The sequence below is a fragment of the Moschus berezovskii genome, chromosome 26 (assembly GCF_049115385.1).
Source record: "Moschus berezovskii isolate FMDL1 chromosome 26, NW_MosBer_1.0, whole genome shotgun sequence".
NCBI lineage: Eukaryota > Metazoa > Chordata > Mammalia > Artiodactyla > Moschidae > Moschus > Moschus berezovskii.
This window is the reverse complement of record NC_142485.1, coordinates 41009608-41025383: the sequence shown is the minus strand read 5'-3', so window position 1 is coordinate 41025383 and position 15776 is coordinate 41009608. Positions and strand designations below refer to the sequence as shown.

Sequence of the window (15776 nt, the reverse complement as noted above, 5' to 3'; positions counted from 1 at the left end):
TGCTTTCTCCTGGCAACACTCTGTTAGCCTTTGTCCTGCTTCATTCTGCACTCCAAGGCCAAACTTGCGTGTTACTCCAGGTATCTCTTGACTCCCTACTTTTGCATTCCAGTCCCCTATATGAAAAGGACATCTTTTTTGGGTGTTAGTTCTAGAAGGTCTTGTATGTCTTCACATAACCGTTCAACTTCAGCTTCTCTGGCATTAGTGGTTGGGGCACAGACTTCGATTACTGTAATATTGAATGGTTTGTCTCAGAAGCAAATCAAGATTATTCTGTTGTTTTTGAGATTGCACCCCAGCACTTCATTTCAGACTCTTTTGTTGACTATGAGGGCTACTCCATTTCTTCTAAGGGATCGTTGCCCACAGTAGTAGATATAATGGTCATCTGAATGAAAGTTACCCATTTCCATCCACTTCATTTCACTGATTCCTAAAATGTTGATGTTCATTCTTACCATCTCCTGTTTGACCACTTCCTATTTACTTTGATTCATGGATCTAACATTCCAAGTTTCTTTTTTTTTTTTTTTTACAGAATTGGACTTTATTTTCACCACCAGACACATCCACACCTGGGCACCATTTCTGCTTTGCCTCAGCCTCTTCATTCCATTTGGAGCTATTTCTCCACTTTTTTACAGTAACAGATTGGGTACCTATGGACCTGGGGGATTCACCTTTCAGTCTCATACCCTTTTGCCTTTTCATATGGTTCATGGGGCTCTCAAGGCAAGAATGTTGAAGTAGTTTGTCATTGCCTTCTCCAGTGCAAAGATGGGTATAATAAAGGATAGAAATGGTATGGACCTAACAGAAGCAGATGATATAAGGAAGAGGTGGCAAGAATACACAGAATAATTATACAAAAAAAAAGAAAAAGATCTTAATGACCCAGAAAACCAAAATGGTGTAGGAACTCACTTAAAGTCAGACATCCTGGACTCTAAAGTCAAGAGAGCCTTAGGAAGTATCACTATGAACACAAGTATTGATGGCATTCCTGCTAGCTATTTCAATCTAAAAGATGATGCTGTTAAAGTGCTGCACTCAATATGCCAACAAATTTGGAAAACTCAGCAGTGGCCACAGGACTGGAAAAGTTCAGTTCACATTCCAATGCAAAAGAATGTTCAAACTGCACCACAGTTGCACTCATTTTACAGGTTAGCAAAGTAATGCTCAAAATTCTCCAAGTTAGGCTTCAATGGTATGTGAACCAAGAACTTCTAGATAGTCCAGCTGGATTTAGAAAAGATAGAGGAAGCAGACAACAAACTGCCACCATCCACTGGATCATAGAAAAAACAAGAGAATTCCAGAAAAATGTCTACTTCTGCTTCATTGAGCATGCTAAAGCCTTTGAATGTGTGGATCACAACAAACATGGAAAATTCTTAAAGAGATGGGGATACCAGATCATTTTACCTGCCTCCTGAGAAACCTGTATGCAGGTCAAGAAGCAACAGTCAGAAATGGACATAAAACAATAGACTGGCTCTAAATTGGGAAAGGCATACATCAAGGCTGTATATTGTCACCCTGCTTATTTAACTTATATGCCGAGTACATCATGTGAAATGCTGGCCTAAGCTAAAAGCAAGATTACAGGGAGAAATATGAATAACCTCAGATATGTAGACAATACCACCCTTATGGCAGAAAGTGAAGAGGAACTAAAGAACCTCTTGATGAAAGTGAAAAAGGAGAGTGAAAAAGCTGGTTTAAAATTCAACATTCAAAAACTATGATCATGGCATCCAGTCCCATCACTTCATGGTGGATAGATGTGGAAACAATGGAAACAGTGACAGATTTTATTTTCTTGGGCTCTAAAAATCACTGCAGATGGTGTCTGCAGCCATGAAATTAAAAGATGCTTGCTCCTTGAAAGAAAAGCTATGACCAACGTAGACAGCATATTAAAAAGCAGAGACATTACTTTGCTGACAAAGGTCCATAGAGTCAAAGCTATGGTTTTTCCAGTAGTCATATATGGATGTGAGAGTTTGATCATAAAGAAGTCTGTGTGCCAAAGAACTGATGCCTTTGAAATGAGGTGTTGGAGGAGAGGATTCTTTTGGACTGCAAGGAGAACGAGCCAGTTAACCCTAAAGGAAATCAACCCTGAATATTCATTTGAAGGACTGATGCTGGATGTGAAGCTCCAATAATTTGGCCACCTGATGTGAAGAAACTCACTGGAAAAGGCCCTGATGATGGTAAAGTTTGAAGGCAGGAGGAGAAGGGGATGACGGAGGACAAGATGGTTGGATGGCATCACCTACTCAATGGACATGAGTTTGAGCAAGCTCCGGGTGATGATGAAGCACAGGGAAGCCTGGCGTGGTGCAGTCCATGGCGTTGCAAAGTGTCAGACATGACTGAGCATCTGAATGACAACAGCAATTGTTTATACTTCTGCTTGGTTTCATCTGGTGTGCTTTTCATGACAATGAGCCACCATAATAAGACACTTAATTAATTACACGGAGGTTCCATTCACTCTTTCTCCAGTTCTAAGGCCTTCCTATATTCATATATTAATGGGAGGACTGTACAAATCTCCCCATGTTTCCTGACTCTAGAAGTCTGTTCTCAGTGCAAGAGAAGACTTTAGATTCTTTCATTTTAAATATTCTTTTTTACATTTAATTCTCAACCGCAGGTACAAATTACAAGATGCATATCGGTCTGGCCTCATGCATCCATCTCAACGAGAATTAGTAATTTTGGACTTTAACTAAAGGTCAACAGACTAAAGCTAAAAAGCTGTATGTGCACAGGACGATCAGCTGAGACACTGAGCCTGCGTTAATGATGTGCCACCTACAAGGCCACACCGAGGAGGGGCAGTCACCCATGTTCCCAGCTGCCAGCCGGGATGTGAACGGGCACTGGGATAATAAGTATGATGAATTGAATTTCATTAAAATACCAAGGAAAATCCTCCAAAACAGTTCTTAATTAAATGGTCTCCAGCTAAGCATTAGCCAAAATGTGAACTTTCCCTACATCCTATTCCACTGAATAGTCACATTGACTTCAAAGCCTATGGGGTTGGGAGGTCTTTAATTCATAACAATGTTTCCTATTTACAGGGTTCTTCTCATGTGAGACCCATGCAGTGCTTGATAAATATCCCCTTATTACCTCACAGTGAGTCGATTACAGAGCTGGGAGAGAACCTGAGACCCAGAACTCTGTCTCTTGTGAGACTAGTTCTAGTTCAGCATCACAAGTGGCCTGTCTACAAGGGGCTTAGACAGGGAAACTAAAGTTTGCTGCACATTCTTTGACTCATATAAGTGTCTGGAAACACAACAGTGGCTGCCCTTTAAAACATTCCCTTTCTGATTTTTCCAGAAAAAAAAAATTTCTAACTCTGATATCAACTACAGCAGTAGGTCATGGGACTCAGTTGTTCAACAGCACGCAATGTTCTGGTGCATGCAATATTCTGATGTCTACAAATAATTCTTTTTCAAGAAGCAAATGCTTGGTATTGATAAGCTTGTTCTCAACCCAATAGATAATTTATTGATCTTGTGTTTCCTGGGTTCAGCAAACCTGAGAAGCTCTAAAACTGGAAATTTTAGTATCTGTATGTTTTTGTTCTTATATCTGTTGGGTGATTTTGCACATAATATACTGATGATAACATTGGTAAGAAAGAATTTACTAGTGTCTCAATTTGGGATATACTGAGAGATAAATTTGAGCATTGTTAATTTAAGATTCGATACCAGTAACACTCACTTACCTGAGTGATTTTCACTTTTTTTTTCTTATTTCAAATTTAAAGAGCTATATTGTGTGTTAACTTGTCTATATACTTCATAAGAAACTAGAAAACATGGTTTACTCAGTATAAAGGTCCAACAGAGCACGTTCAGTGAAAAATTTTTATTTTAAAAAATTTATTTATTTTAATTGGAGGCTAATTACTTTACAATATTGTAGTGGTTTTTGCCATACATCCTGAACACCCCTCCCTCCCCATCCCATCCCTCTGGGTCATCCCAGTGCACCAGCCCTGAGCACCCTGTCTCATGCATCGAACCTGGACTGGCAATCTGTTTCACATATGATAATATACATGTTTCAATGCTATTTTCTCAAATCATCCGACCTTCACCTTCTCCCATAGAGTCCAAAAGACTGTTCTATGCATCTCTTCTATGTGTCTCTTCTGCTGTCTCGCATACAAGGTTATCATTACCATCTTTCTAAATTCCATATACATGCGTCAGTGTGCTGTATTGGTGGTTTTCTTTACGGCTTACTTCACTCTGTATAATAGGCTCCAGTTACATCCACCTCATTAGAACTGATTCAAATGTTTTCTTTTTAATGGCTGAGTAATATTCCATTGTGTATATGTACCACTGCTTCCTTATCTATCCGTCTGCTGATGGACATCAAAAGAAAAAAGTCAAATAAATAACCTAACTCTACACCTAAAGCAACTATAAAAGGAAGAAATGAAGAACCCAAGGATTAGTAGAAGGAAAGAAATATTTAAAAACAGGGCAAAAATAAATGCAAAAGAATCAAAAGAGACCATTGCAAAAATCAAAAAAACTAAAAGCTGGTTCTTTGAGAAGATAAATAAAATTGACAAATCATTAGCCAGATTCATCAAGAAACAAAGGGAGAAAAATCAAATCAACAAAATTAGAAATTAAAATGGAGAAATCACAACAGACAACACAGAAATACAAAGGTTCATAAGAGACTACTATCAGCAACTATATGCCAATAAAATTGACAACTTGGAAGAAATGGACAAATTATTAGAAAAGTACAGCTTTCCAAAATTGAACCAAGAAGAAATAGAAAATCTTAACTGGCCCATTACAAGCACAGAAATAGAAAATGTAATCAGAAATCTTCCAGCAAACAAAAGCCCAGGACCAGACGGTTTCACAGCTGAATTCTACCAAAAATTTAGAGAAGAGCTAACACCTATCTTATTCAACCTCTTCTAGAAAATTGCAGAGGAAGGTAAACTTCCAAACTCATTCTGTGAGGCTACCATCACCCTAATACCAAAAACAGACAAAGATGAAACACAAAAAAGAAAATTACAGGCCAAAATCACTGATGAACATAGATGTGAAAATCCTTAACAAAATTCTAGCAAACAGAATCCAACAACATATTAAAAAAAAGATCATACATCATGACCAAGTGGGCTTTATCTCAGGGATGCAAGGATTCTTTAATATCTGCAGATCAATCAATGTAATATACCAGATTAACAAATTGAAAGATTAAATACCATACGAATATCTCAATAGATGCAGAGAAAGCCTCTGACAAAATTCAACGTCCATTTATGATAAAAACTCTCCAGAAAGCAGGAATAGAAGGAACATACCTCAACATAATAAAAGCTATACATGACAGTTCAGTTCAGTTCAGTCATCAGTCGTGTCCGACTCTCCGAGACCCCATGAATCACAGCACATCAGGCCTCCCTATCCATCACCAACTCCCAGAGTTCACTCAAACTCATGTCCACAGAGTCAGTGATGCCATCCAGCCATCTCATTCTCTGTCGTCTCCTTCTCCTCCCGCCCCCAACCTTTCCCAGCATCAGAGTCTTTTCCAGTGAGTCAACTCATCGCATGAGATGGCCAAAGTATTGCAGTTTCAGCTTTAGCATAAGTCCTTCCAATGAACATCCAGGATTGATCTCCTTTAGAATGGACTGGTTGGATCTCCTTGCAGTACAAGGGACTCCCAAGAGTCTTCTCCAATACCACAGTTCTAAAGCATCAATTCTTCGGCGATCAGTCTTCTTCACAGTCCAACTCTCATATCCAACATTACCACGGGAAAAACCATAGCCTTGACTAGACGGACCTTTGTTGGCAAAGTAATGTCTCTGCTTTTTAATGTACTATCAAGGTTGGTCATAACTTTCCTTCCAAGGAGTAAGCGTCTTTTAATTAAATGGCTGCAGTCAACATCTGCGGTGATTTTGGAGCCCAAAACACTAAAATCTGACATTGTTTCCACTGTTTTTCCATCTATTTCCTAGGAAGTGATGGGACCAGATGCCATGATCTTTGTTTTCTGAATGTTGAGCTTCAAGCCAACCTTTTCACTATCCTCTTTCACTTTCATCAAGAGGCTTTTGAGTTCCTCTTCACTTTCTGCCATAAGGGTAGTGTCATCTGCATATCTGAGGTTATTGATATTTCTCCCAGCAATCTTGATTCCAGCTTGTGCTTCTTCCAGCCCAGCGTTCCTCATGATGTACTCTGCATATAAGTTAAATAAGCAAGGTGACAATATACAGCCTTGACGTACTCCTTTTCCTATTTGGAACCAGTCTGTTGTTCCATGTCCAGTTCTAACTGTTGCTTTCTGACCTACATACAGGTTTCTCAAGAGGCAGGTCAGGTGGTCTGGGATTCCCATCTCTTTCAGAATGTTCCACAGTTTATTGTGATCCACACAGTCAAAGGCTTTGGCATAGTCAATGAAGCAGAAATAGATATTTTTCTGTAACTCTCTTGCTTTATCCATGAACCAGCGGATGTTGGCAATTTGATCTCTGGTGCCTCTGCCTTTTCTAAAACCTGCTTGAACATCTGGGAGTTCATGGTTCACATATTGCTGAAGCCTGGCTTGGAGAATTTTGAGCATGACTTTACTAGTGTGTGAGATGAGTGCAATTGTGCAGTAATTTGAGCATTCTTTGGCATTGCCTTTCTTTGTGATTGGAATGAAGACTGACCTTTTCCAGTCATGTGGCCACTGCTGAGTTTTCCAAATGTGTTGGCATATTGAGTGCAGCACTTTCACAGCATCATCTTTCAAGACTTGAAATAGCTCAACTGGAATTCCATCACCTCCACTAGCTTTGTTCGTAGTGATGTTTTCTAAGGCCCACTTGACTTCACATTCCAAGATGTCTGGCTCTAGGTCAGTGATCACGTTATTTTGACTATCTTGGTCATGAAGATCTTTTTTGTACAGTTCTTCTGTGTATTCTTGACACCTCTTCTTAATATCTTCTGCTTCTGTTAGGTCCATACCATTTCTGTCCTTTATCGAGCCTATCTTTGCATGAAATGTTCCCTTGATATCTCTAATTTTCTTGAAGAGATCTCTTATTTTTCCTATTCTGTTGTTTTCCTCTATTTCTTTGCATTGATCCCTGAGGAAGGCTTTCTTATCTCTCCTTGCTATTCTTTGGAACTCTGCATTCAGATGCTTATATATTTCCTTTTCTCCTCTGCTTTTCACTTCTCTTCTTTTCACAGCTATTTGTAAGGCCTCCTCAGGCAGCCATTTTGCTTTTTTGCATTTCTTTTCCATGGGGATGGTCTTGGTCCCTGTCTTCTGTATAATATCATGAACCTCTGTCCAGAGTTCATCAGGCACTCTATCTATCAGATCTAGTCCCCTAAATATATTTCTCACTTCCACTATATAATCATAAGGGATTTGATTTAGGTCATATCTGAATGGTCTAGTGGTTTTCCCTACTTTCTTCAAGTTAAGTCTGAATTTGGCAATAAGGAGTTCATGATCTTAGCCCCTTCAGTTCCTGGTCTTGTTTTTGCTAACTGTATACAGCTTCCCCATCTTTGGCTGCAAAGAATATAATCAATGTGATTTTGGTGTTGACCATCTGGTGATGTCCATGTGTAGAGTCTTCTCTTGTGTTATTGGAAGAGGATGTTTGCTATGACCAGTGCGTTCTCTTGACAAAACTCTATTAGCCTTTGCCCTGCTTCATTCCGTGCTTCAAGGCCAAATTTGCCTGTTACTCCAGGTGTTTCTTGACTTCCTACTTTTGCATTCCAGTCCCCTATAATGAAAAGGACATCTTTTTTGGGTGTTAGTTCTAAAAGGTCTTGTAGGTCTTCATAGAACTGTTCAACTTCGGCTTCTTCAGCGTTACTGGTTGGGGCATAGACCTGGATTACTATAATATTGAACGGTTTGCCTTGGAAACGAACAGAAATCATTCTGTCGTTTTTAAGATTGCATCCAAGTACTGCATTTCAGACTCTTTTGTTGACCATGATGGCTTCTCCATTTCTTCTAAGGGATTCCTGCCCACTGTAGTAGATATAATGGTCATCTGAGTTAAATTCACCCATTCCAGTCCATTTTAATTCACTGATTCCTAGAATGTCTATGTTCACTCTTGCCATCTCCTGTTTGACCACTTTCAATTTGCCTTGATTCATGGACGTAACATTCAAGTTCCTATGCAATATTGCTCTTTACAGCACGGGACCTTGCCTCTATCACCGGTCACATCCACAACTGGGTATTGGTTTTGCTTTTGCTCCATCCCTTTATTCCTTCTAGAGTTATTTCTCCACTGATCTTCAGTAGCATACTGGGCACCCACCAACCTGGGGAATTCCTCATTCAGTATCCTATCATTTTGCCCTTTGATACTGTTCATGGGGTTCTCAAGGCAAGTATACTGAAGTGGTTTGCCATTCCCTTCTCCAGTGGACCACATTAGGCTGTGGTCCATGTGATCAGATTGACTAGTTTCCTGTGATTATGATTATTTAATATATTGTCCTTGGATAGAGGACGTATCACATATTAAACTGAAAAGAACAGATACTACACTTGATCTTAGCCAAAAGGACACAAACCCACAGCAAATATTATCCTCAATGGTGAAAAATTGAAAGCATTTCCCCTGAAGTCAGGAACAAGACAAGGGTGCCCACTCTCACCACTACTATTCAACATAGTTTTGGAAGTTTTGGACACGGCAATCAGAGAAGAAAAAGAAACAAAATGAATCCAGATTGGAAAAGAAGAAGTAAAACTCTTACTGTTTGCAGATGACATGATCCTGTACACAGAAAACCCTAACGACATCACCAGAAAATTACTAGAGCTAATCAATGAATATAGTAAAATTACAGGATATAAAATTAACACACAGGAATCCCTTGCATTCCTATACACTAACAATGAGAAAACAGAAAGAGAGATTAAGGAAACAATTCCATTCACCATTGCAACGCAAAGAATGAAACACTTAGGAATCTATCTACCTAAAGAAACAAAAGACCTATATCTAGAAAACTATGAAACACTGATAAAAGATATCAAAGAGGATGCAAGTAGATGAAAAACTTTTAAATTAATACTTTAAAAGTATTTTAAATCAATATTTAATTGATTACACTGAGGTTCCATTCACTCTCTCTCCAGTGCTATGATCTTCCAATATTCACACAGAAATGGGAGGACTCTCAAGGTTCTGCTTGAGAACAGACTCTCATGTCTGCTCAAGGTTCTTGACTCAAAAAAGCTCTTGACTTTTTTAATTGGGTGAAAAAATATTTTTCTTTCTAAGATATTTCTTGGGGAAGTTCTTGGACAATTTTTAAACTGCCATATGCTTTATTATACCTATTCATTGTACAATATATATTTGAAAAGCTGAAGAAAACATTCAGTAAGATTCTTTATCATTCAGACAATAGAAGAAGTGTCAGAAAACATAGCATGTCTAAGGCAGCTAAAAATGGGATCTTTTTTTGACAAATGCCTTTGCTTTGCCTCATAACCACATGGAACTGTGCACAGTCCATCTCTGGCTACAGTTACTCTTGTACCAGACATCTTCCTCTTATTCACCCATCAATGGTTCAAGGCTGACTCCCAGTGATATCCATCCCTGGAGTCCAATGGTTCCTTTTATGGTGCTTTAATTACTAAAGTCCTAGCATATTTATATGAGTGATTAAAACAACTCAATAGATAAAAAGGCAAACCTTTATTCAAGGGCAGGCTCCAAATTGTCATCACTTTCCTCCATCAGGAAGTGGGCATTTTACCACATTAAAACAGGGGGGAAACTAAAAGAAATTTTTTTTAAAAATAATGAGTTTAGAAAAGAGAACAGGACTAACACACAGTTAATCTTCCACAGAGAGGTTTTGAAAAGCCCTCCAGGGTAAACTGTTTTATTTCAAATAACTTCATTTTCCACTAAAAAAATTGCCACAATGATCACAATTTAAGATGGCTCTCACTATCTATTCTCCAGGAGAGTACATTTGTTCCCTCTTAAATCTGAACCACTTTCGGGTTGCCAACATTTCTAGTCCAACAAGAACATGACATATACATCACACTGAGAGGCCCCAGGCCTCCACCTGAAGGAGGTGACGCAGCAGTCCAGTGGCCTAATTTAAGTAAAAGGCACAGAAAATTTTAAATGCTTCCCACATTTTCTGAGCCAGATCCACTCCTAGTACACTCAGAGTGCCAAGTGATCAAATGAACAAACAACGGTTATCATCAAAAAGTCTACAACTGCCAAATATTGGAGTGAATTTTGAGAAAAGGGAGCCCACCCTTTTGCACAGTTAATGGGAATGAAAATGGGTGCAGCCAATCTGGAGAACAATATAAAGGTGCTTAAAAAATTAAAAATAGAATTATCATATGATCCAGCAATTTCACTTCTGGGTACACATCCCAGGAAAATGAAAACACTACATCAAAAAGATATATGTACTCCAATGTTCACTGCAGTATTATTGACAATTGCCAAACTAGAGAAGCATACTAAGTGTCCATTTACATAAATGGATTAAGAAGTTGTGATACATATTTATATATGTACCCAGAGAGACACACAAACACACAATGGAATATTATTCAGCCACAAAACAGAATGAAATTCTGCCATTCACGACAAGGTGGATGGACCTAGACTGTATTACACTTAATAAAATAAGCCAGACAAAGACAAATATTCTATATTATCATTAATATGTGGAGTCTAAAAAAAATGAAATGAATGAATACAACAAAACATATTTGCAGATATAGAGAATATACTAGTGGTTATCAGTGAAGAAAAGGAAGGAGGGAGGGGTAAAATTGGATTATAGGATTAAGACTGCTATGTATAAAATAGTTAGACTCAGTCCTGTCCGAGTCTTTGTGACTCCACGAACTGTAGTCCACCAAGCTCCTCTATCCATGGGATTCTCCAGGCAAGACAACTGGGGTGGATTGCCTTCTTCAGAGGATCTTCCCAACCTGGGGATTGAACCCAGGTCTCCTGCATTGCAAGCAGATTCTTTGCCATTTGAGCTACAGGGAAGATCCTTATAAAATAAATAAGTGACAGATTATATTGTACAGCACAGGGAAACACAACCATTATTGTGTAATAACTTTAACTGGCCTAATCTAGTCATGTATGGATGTGAGAGCTGGACAATAAAGAAGGCAGAGCCCCAAAGAATTGATGCTTCCAAACTGTGGGGCTGGAGAAAACTCTTGAGAGTTGCTTGGAAAGCAAGGAGATCAAACTAGTCAATCCTAAAGGAAATCAACCCTACTCTTTGGAAGGACTGATGCTGAAGCTGAAGCACCAACATTTTGGCCACCTGATGCAAAGAGCTGACTCATTGGAAACGGCCCTGATGCTGGGAAGGATTGAGGGCAGGAAGAGAGGGGGTGACGGAGGATAAGACAGTTGGATGGCATCACCAATTCAAAAGACATGAACTAGGGCAAACTCCGGGAGATGGCAGGGGACAGGGAAGCCTGGCATGCTACAATCCATAGGTTGTTAAGAGTTGGACACAGCTTGGTGACTAAACAACAGCAATCTATAAAAATACGGAATAATTATGCTGTACATTTGAAACTAATATAATATTATAAAGCAACTATATTTTAATAGAAAAAAAATGGGCAAATAAAAGTATTGCAAAAGTGTAAAAAATACCAGAAATTTAATTTTTAAAATATGTACTGGATAAAAAGAATTTTTGTGTTACATGTCTTGGAAATTTTTTATAACATTAAATTATAGAAACAGGGTAACTTCTAAACCAAAATATTATATATTAGCAAATTATGCTATTCTTAAATCGTGTGAATATAGTTGATAACATGAGATTTTGTCTCGGAATTTGCAATTTGACCTTATAAATTGCATAATTTATATTGTAGTTTTTCCCTAGGGATCTGTCATCTTGAAAGTCTTGCTATATTTTGCTTTGAAACATGCATCTTTAAAATTGTACCTGAATTCATTTTTTTTTTAATGAACTTGTTTCCATCTTTGTGATATAATAAAATAGCACATGGCATCCTAACTTAGAGTGAAGAGTGGTAAGAAATCAAAGAACTTTACCAAAAGAAACTGCAAATCAGCAACAAACTCATAGGGATGAACTGCTAAGCAGAATTAAACTGGAAAGCCAACTTGTCAGCAGAATGAATAGGTAGACGGTCTGAATTTCAGTGCTAAGCCTCAGTTTAATTTTCTTCCCTGATAACCTTGACCACACGCTGTTATTTCAAAGTCACTCAGTTGACTTACCCTGATAGACACTTATTTCCAAAGAAATCACATTTCTGCAACATGTTTAGTAATTATATTCATCTTGATAACATCCTTCCTGACAATTTGATCATTGATGGGGCTCTCCACCTGTGAAGGTCATTTGGATTTCACCCCTTCCTAACCTTCTGTTCTGACAAGGGTTCTGTAAAGTAAATTCCATTTGTTCGGTTATCCTGGGAAATGGCCACACTTCCTCTTCCAGGAACTGTGGCAAAAGTTCTTTCTTTCCTGCAGTCCATCTACACCTGTCAAATCTGTGTTAATAGAAGGCAGGTCTGTTGCCTTTTTCAACTTTGCTTATTTCCAACCTGATTTTATTAAGGTCCAGGCACACTATCTGGATTGCATGGCTATGGAGCCTGGAACTGGAATTTTAACTCTTTGACCTTTACATCTATGTTTAAATCTAATCACAATGGATAAAGTTGAAGAGGTTTGAAATCAGCCAGTGTTTTCACATTTTTCAAACATGATCCTATGAGTTGGTAGAAAACACGAACTGAGGTTGGGGACCCACACCCGCTGTGATCAGTTTGTGGCACACAAACTTCAGCTCCCCACTTATGCCACTTCGCTAAGCCTACCTATATGGGCTGGATGTCCATCTGGGTTCAGACACACTCGGCTGGATCCTGGCCACCTGGGCACACACCTGCCACACACACTGCACATGCCTCCAAGTCTGTGGCCTCCCCCATCCCTCACCTCACCTTAATTCTTTCTCTTCCCAGAAACCGGTAGCCTCAAATCTGAACACTCAGGGACAATCATGCTGATTGACTTCAACCAAGTCTCCAGGAATCAGCTCCCTAAAGGCAAGTTTTAACATATATGTTGTGTGTGTGTATTCTAAATCACTTTGTGGACTGCTACCTGCTAGACTCCTCTGTTCATGGGATTCTCCAAACAAGAATACTGGAGTGGGTTGCATGCCCTCCTCCAGAGGATCTTCCCAACTCAGGGATCAAACCTGAGTCTCTTGAGTCTCCTGTGTCTCTTGCATTGGCAGGTGGGTTCTTTACCACTGGCATCACCTGGGAATCCCAATACATAACTTAAGGAGGCATAAACTCATGAATAACTTAATACTGTAATTAACTAAAATACCAAACAGAACAAAAGATGTGATGAATCCCTGAATCACTGTTCAACTTGCTTCCTGTCCTATGGTAGAGTCAGTGCAAGGACAGATTGCCCATTGTCAAGTGAGCCTCACGACAGGCCAACCGCAAATTCAGAATCACAAATCTGGGCTTCCAAGAAATATACTTAATAACCATTAATACAACCATATTTCTTGAGCTAATGACTAAAAATTCTTCAATGTAGAATGTCTTGTCTATTCTGAGGAATGAAAGAAAGTGTCATTTTGAGAAACTCATTAAGAAGATTGCTGGGGAAAATATCAACAACTTCAGATGTGCAGATGATGCAAGTCTAATGGGAGAAAGTGAAGAGGAAATGAAGAGCCTTTTGAAGAGGGTGAAAGAGGAGAGTGAAAAAGTTTGCTTAAATCTCAACACTCAAAAGATTAAAATCATGGCACCCAGTCCCACGGCAAATAGAAGGGGAAAAAGTGGAAACAGTGACAGATTTTATTTTCCTGGGCTCCAAAGTCACTGTGGATAGTGACCGCAGCCATGAAATTAAAAGATACTTGCTCCTTGGAAGGAAAACAATGAAAAACCTAGATAGCGTATTAAAAAGGAAAGACATTACTTTGCCAACAAAGGTCTGTATAGACAAAGCTATGGTTTTTCCAGTGGTCATGCATGGATGTGAGAGCTGGACTATAAAGAAAGCTGAGCACCACAGAATTGATGCCTTTGAATTGTGCCGCTGGAGAAGACTCTTGAGAGTTCCTTGGACTGCAAGGAGATTGAACCAGTCAATCCCAAGGGAAATCAACCCTGAATATTCATTGGAAGAACTGATACTTAAACTGAAGCTCCAATACTTTGGCCACCTGATGTGAAGAGCTGATTCATTTGAAAAGATCCTGATGCTGGGAAAGATTGAGGGCAGGAGGAGAAGGGGACGACAGAGGATGAGATAGATAGCATATCCAACTCCAAGGACAAGAATCTGAGCAAATTTCAGGAGACACTGAAGGACAAGGAAGCCTGGAGTGCTTGAATCCTTGGGGTCGCAAGGAGTCGGACATGACTGAGTGACTGAACATCAACAACAAAAGAACATACAAAAGAAAAAAGGATTAGAAACAAAACGAAAGAATCTCAGGTTCTACTTCCCAAACACAAGTCCTAGGTGCTTTCTCTGGTGAAATTTCCAACTGTTGAAAACTGTCCTTTGGAGCACAAGGTTGTCTTGAGAATTGAGAGAACTGATAAGAGAAAAATAAAATGAAGCAATTCTGAGTGGAAGAATAGGGGGCAACCAGATGAAAAATGCAAGGAAGAGTGTGTCAACCACGGGAAGAGCATGAACAGAGTTCCTACGGCAGAGTACGGGGTCAAGGAAGCTGCAGCAGACTATAGGCTACCAGTTGTCCTACTTTGCCCAAGACTGTCCCCATTTAAACACTGCAAGCTAGTCATTTCAAGCTCCTCTCATTCATTCATTTAGCAAGTCTTAGAGCAATTTTTAGAGGACTGAAATGCTAGAGGCTGTGCTCAGGGCTGGAGGCAAATGATGAGAAAGAAACGCTCTCACCTGATGGCAAGATCAAGTTCAACAAGGGGTGGACAGGAAGGGAAGAGGAAGAAGCAAGCCAAGGGATTTCATATCTTTGACACAGTGCAACACAGAGATGGTTGTGTTTATGTGAACACAGGGAGGAGCAAGGTTTGAGGTAATGGAATTTTCAGGGGGGTCTGTTCCAACTGAATTGCCTTCAACAATTCCAGCTTTTTAAGCTCTTTTACCTTGTTGTCCATTAACTCTGTAGGAACATCAACTCTATGCTATTCTTTTATTTTCTCTTTTAGTTTTATTTTTTTGGTGGGGTGAGTATTCTCTTTAATTTTATCGATCAATTTACTCATGATTGTTGAATGGCTGAATGAGTGATTGAATAGAAGAACCTATGATCATCCAGAATGATCAAATTTCATTCCATAAAAAAATCACAAAGTGCTAGCATTAATAGAGTTATAAACTTAGCTTGGACATTGTGAGTTAAAGGAATAAGTAAAAGATTTTGGTTTATCCTTTGGACCTAGAAAACAAACTCACAATAAAAGGTCCTTAGTAAACCCACTGAGTAAAAGTAGGAATGCTGCCTGGGGTTGCGCTCTGGCAAACATTTACGCTGCTTTAATCCCTCCACCATCCCCCTCCCTGTTTAGGTAGTGCAGCCTAGTTTGCTTTAGCGTGCTTGTGTTTGCTGATACCGTGAGTCCAGAGACGTGGAACATGGTGCAGTGGTTTCTGA

General features: G+C 39.2%; 1 protein-coding gene and 1 pseudogene across 1 annotated transcript in view; both read right to left on the bottom strand.

The window, feature by feature from the left end:
• CSMD1 (CUB and Sushi multiple domains 1) overlaps positions 1–15776 on the bottom strand; it is a 1848896-nt gene that overhangs the window by 1802169 nt on the left and 30951 nt on the right. The window lies entirely within an intron of this gene.
• On the bottom strand, positions 8541–8649 carry LOC129549470 (U2 spliceosomal RNA; annotated as a pseudogene).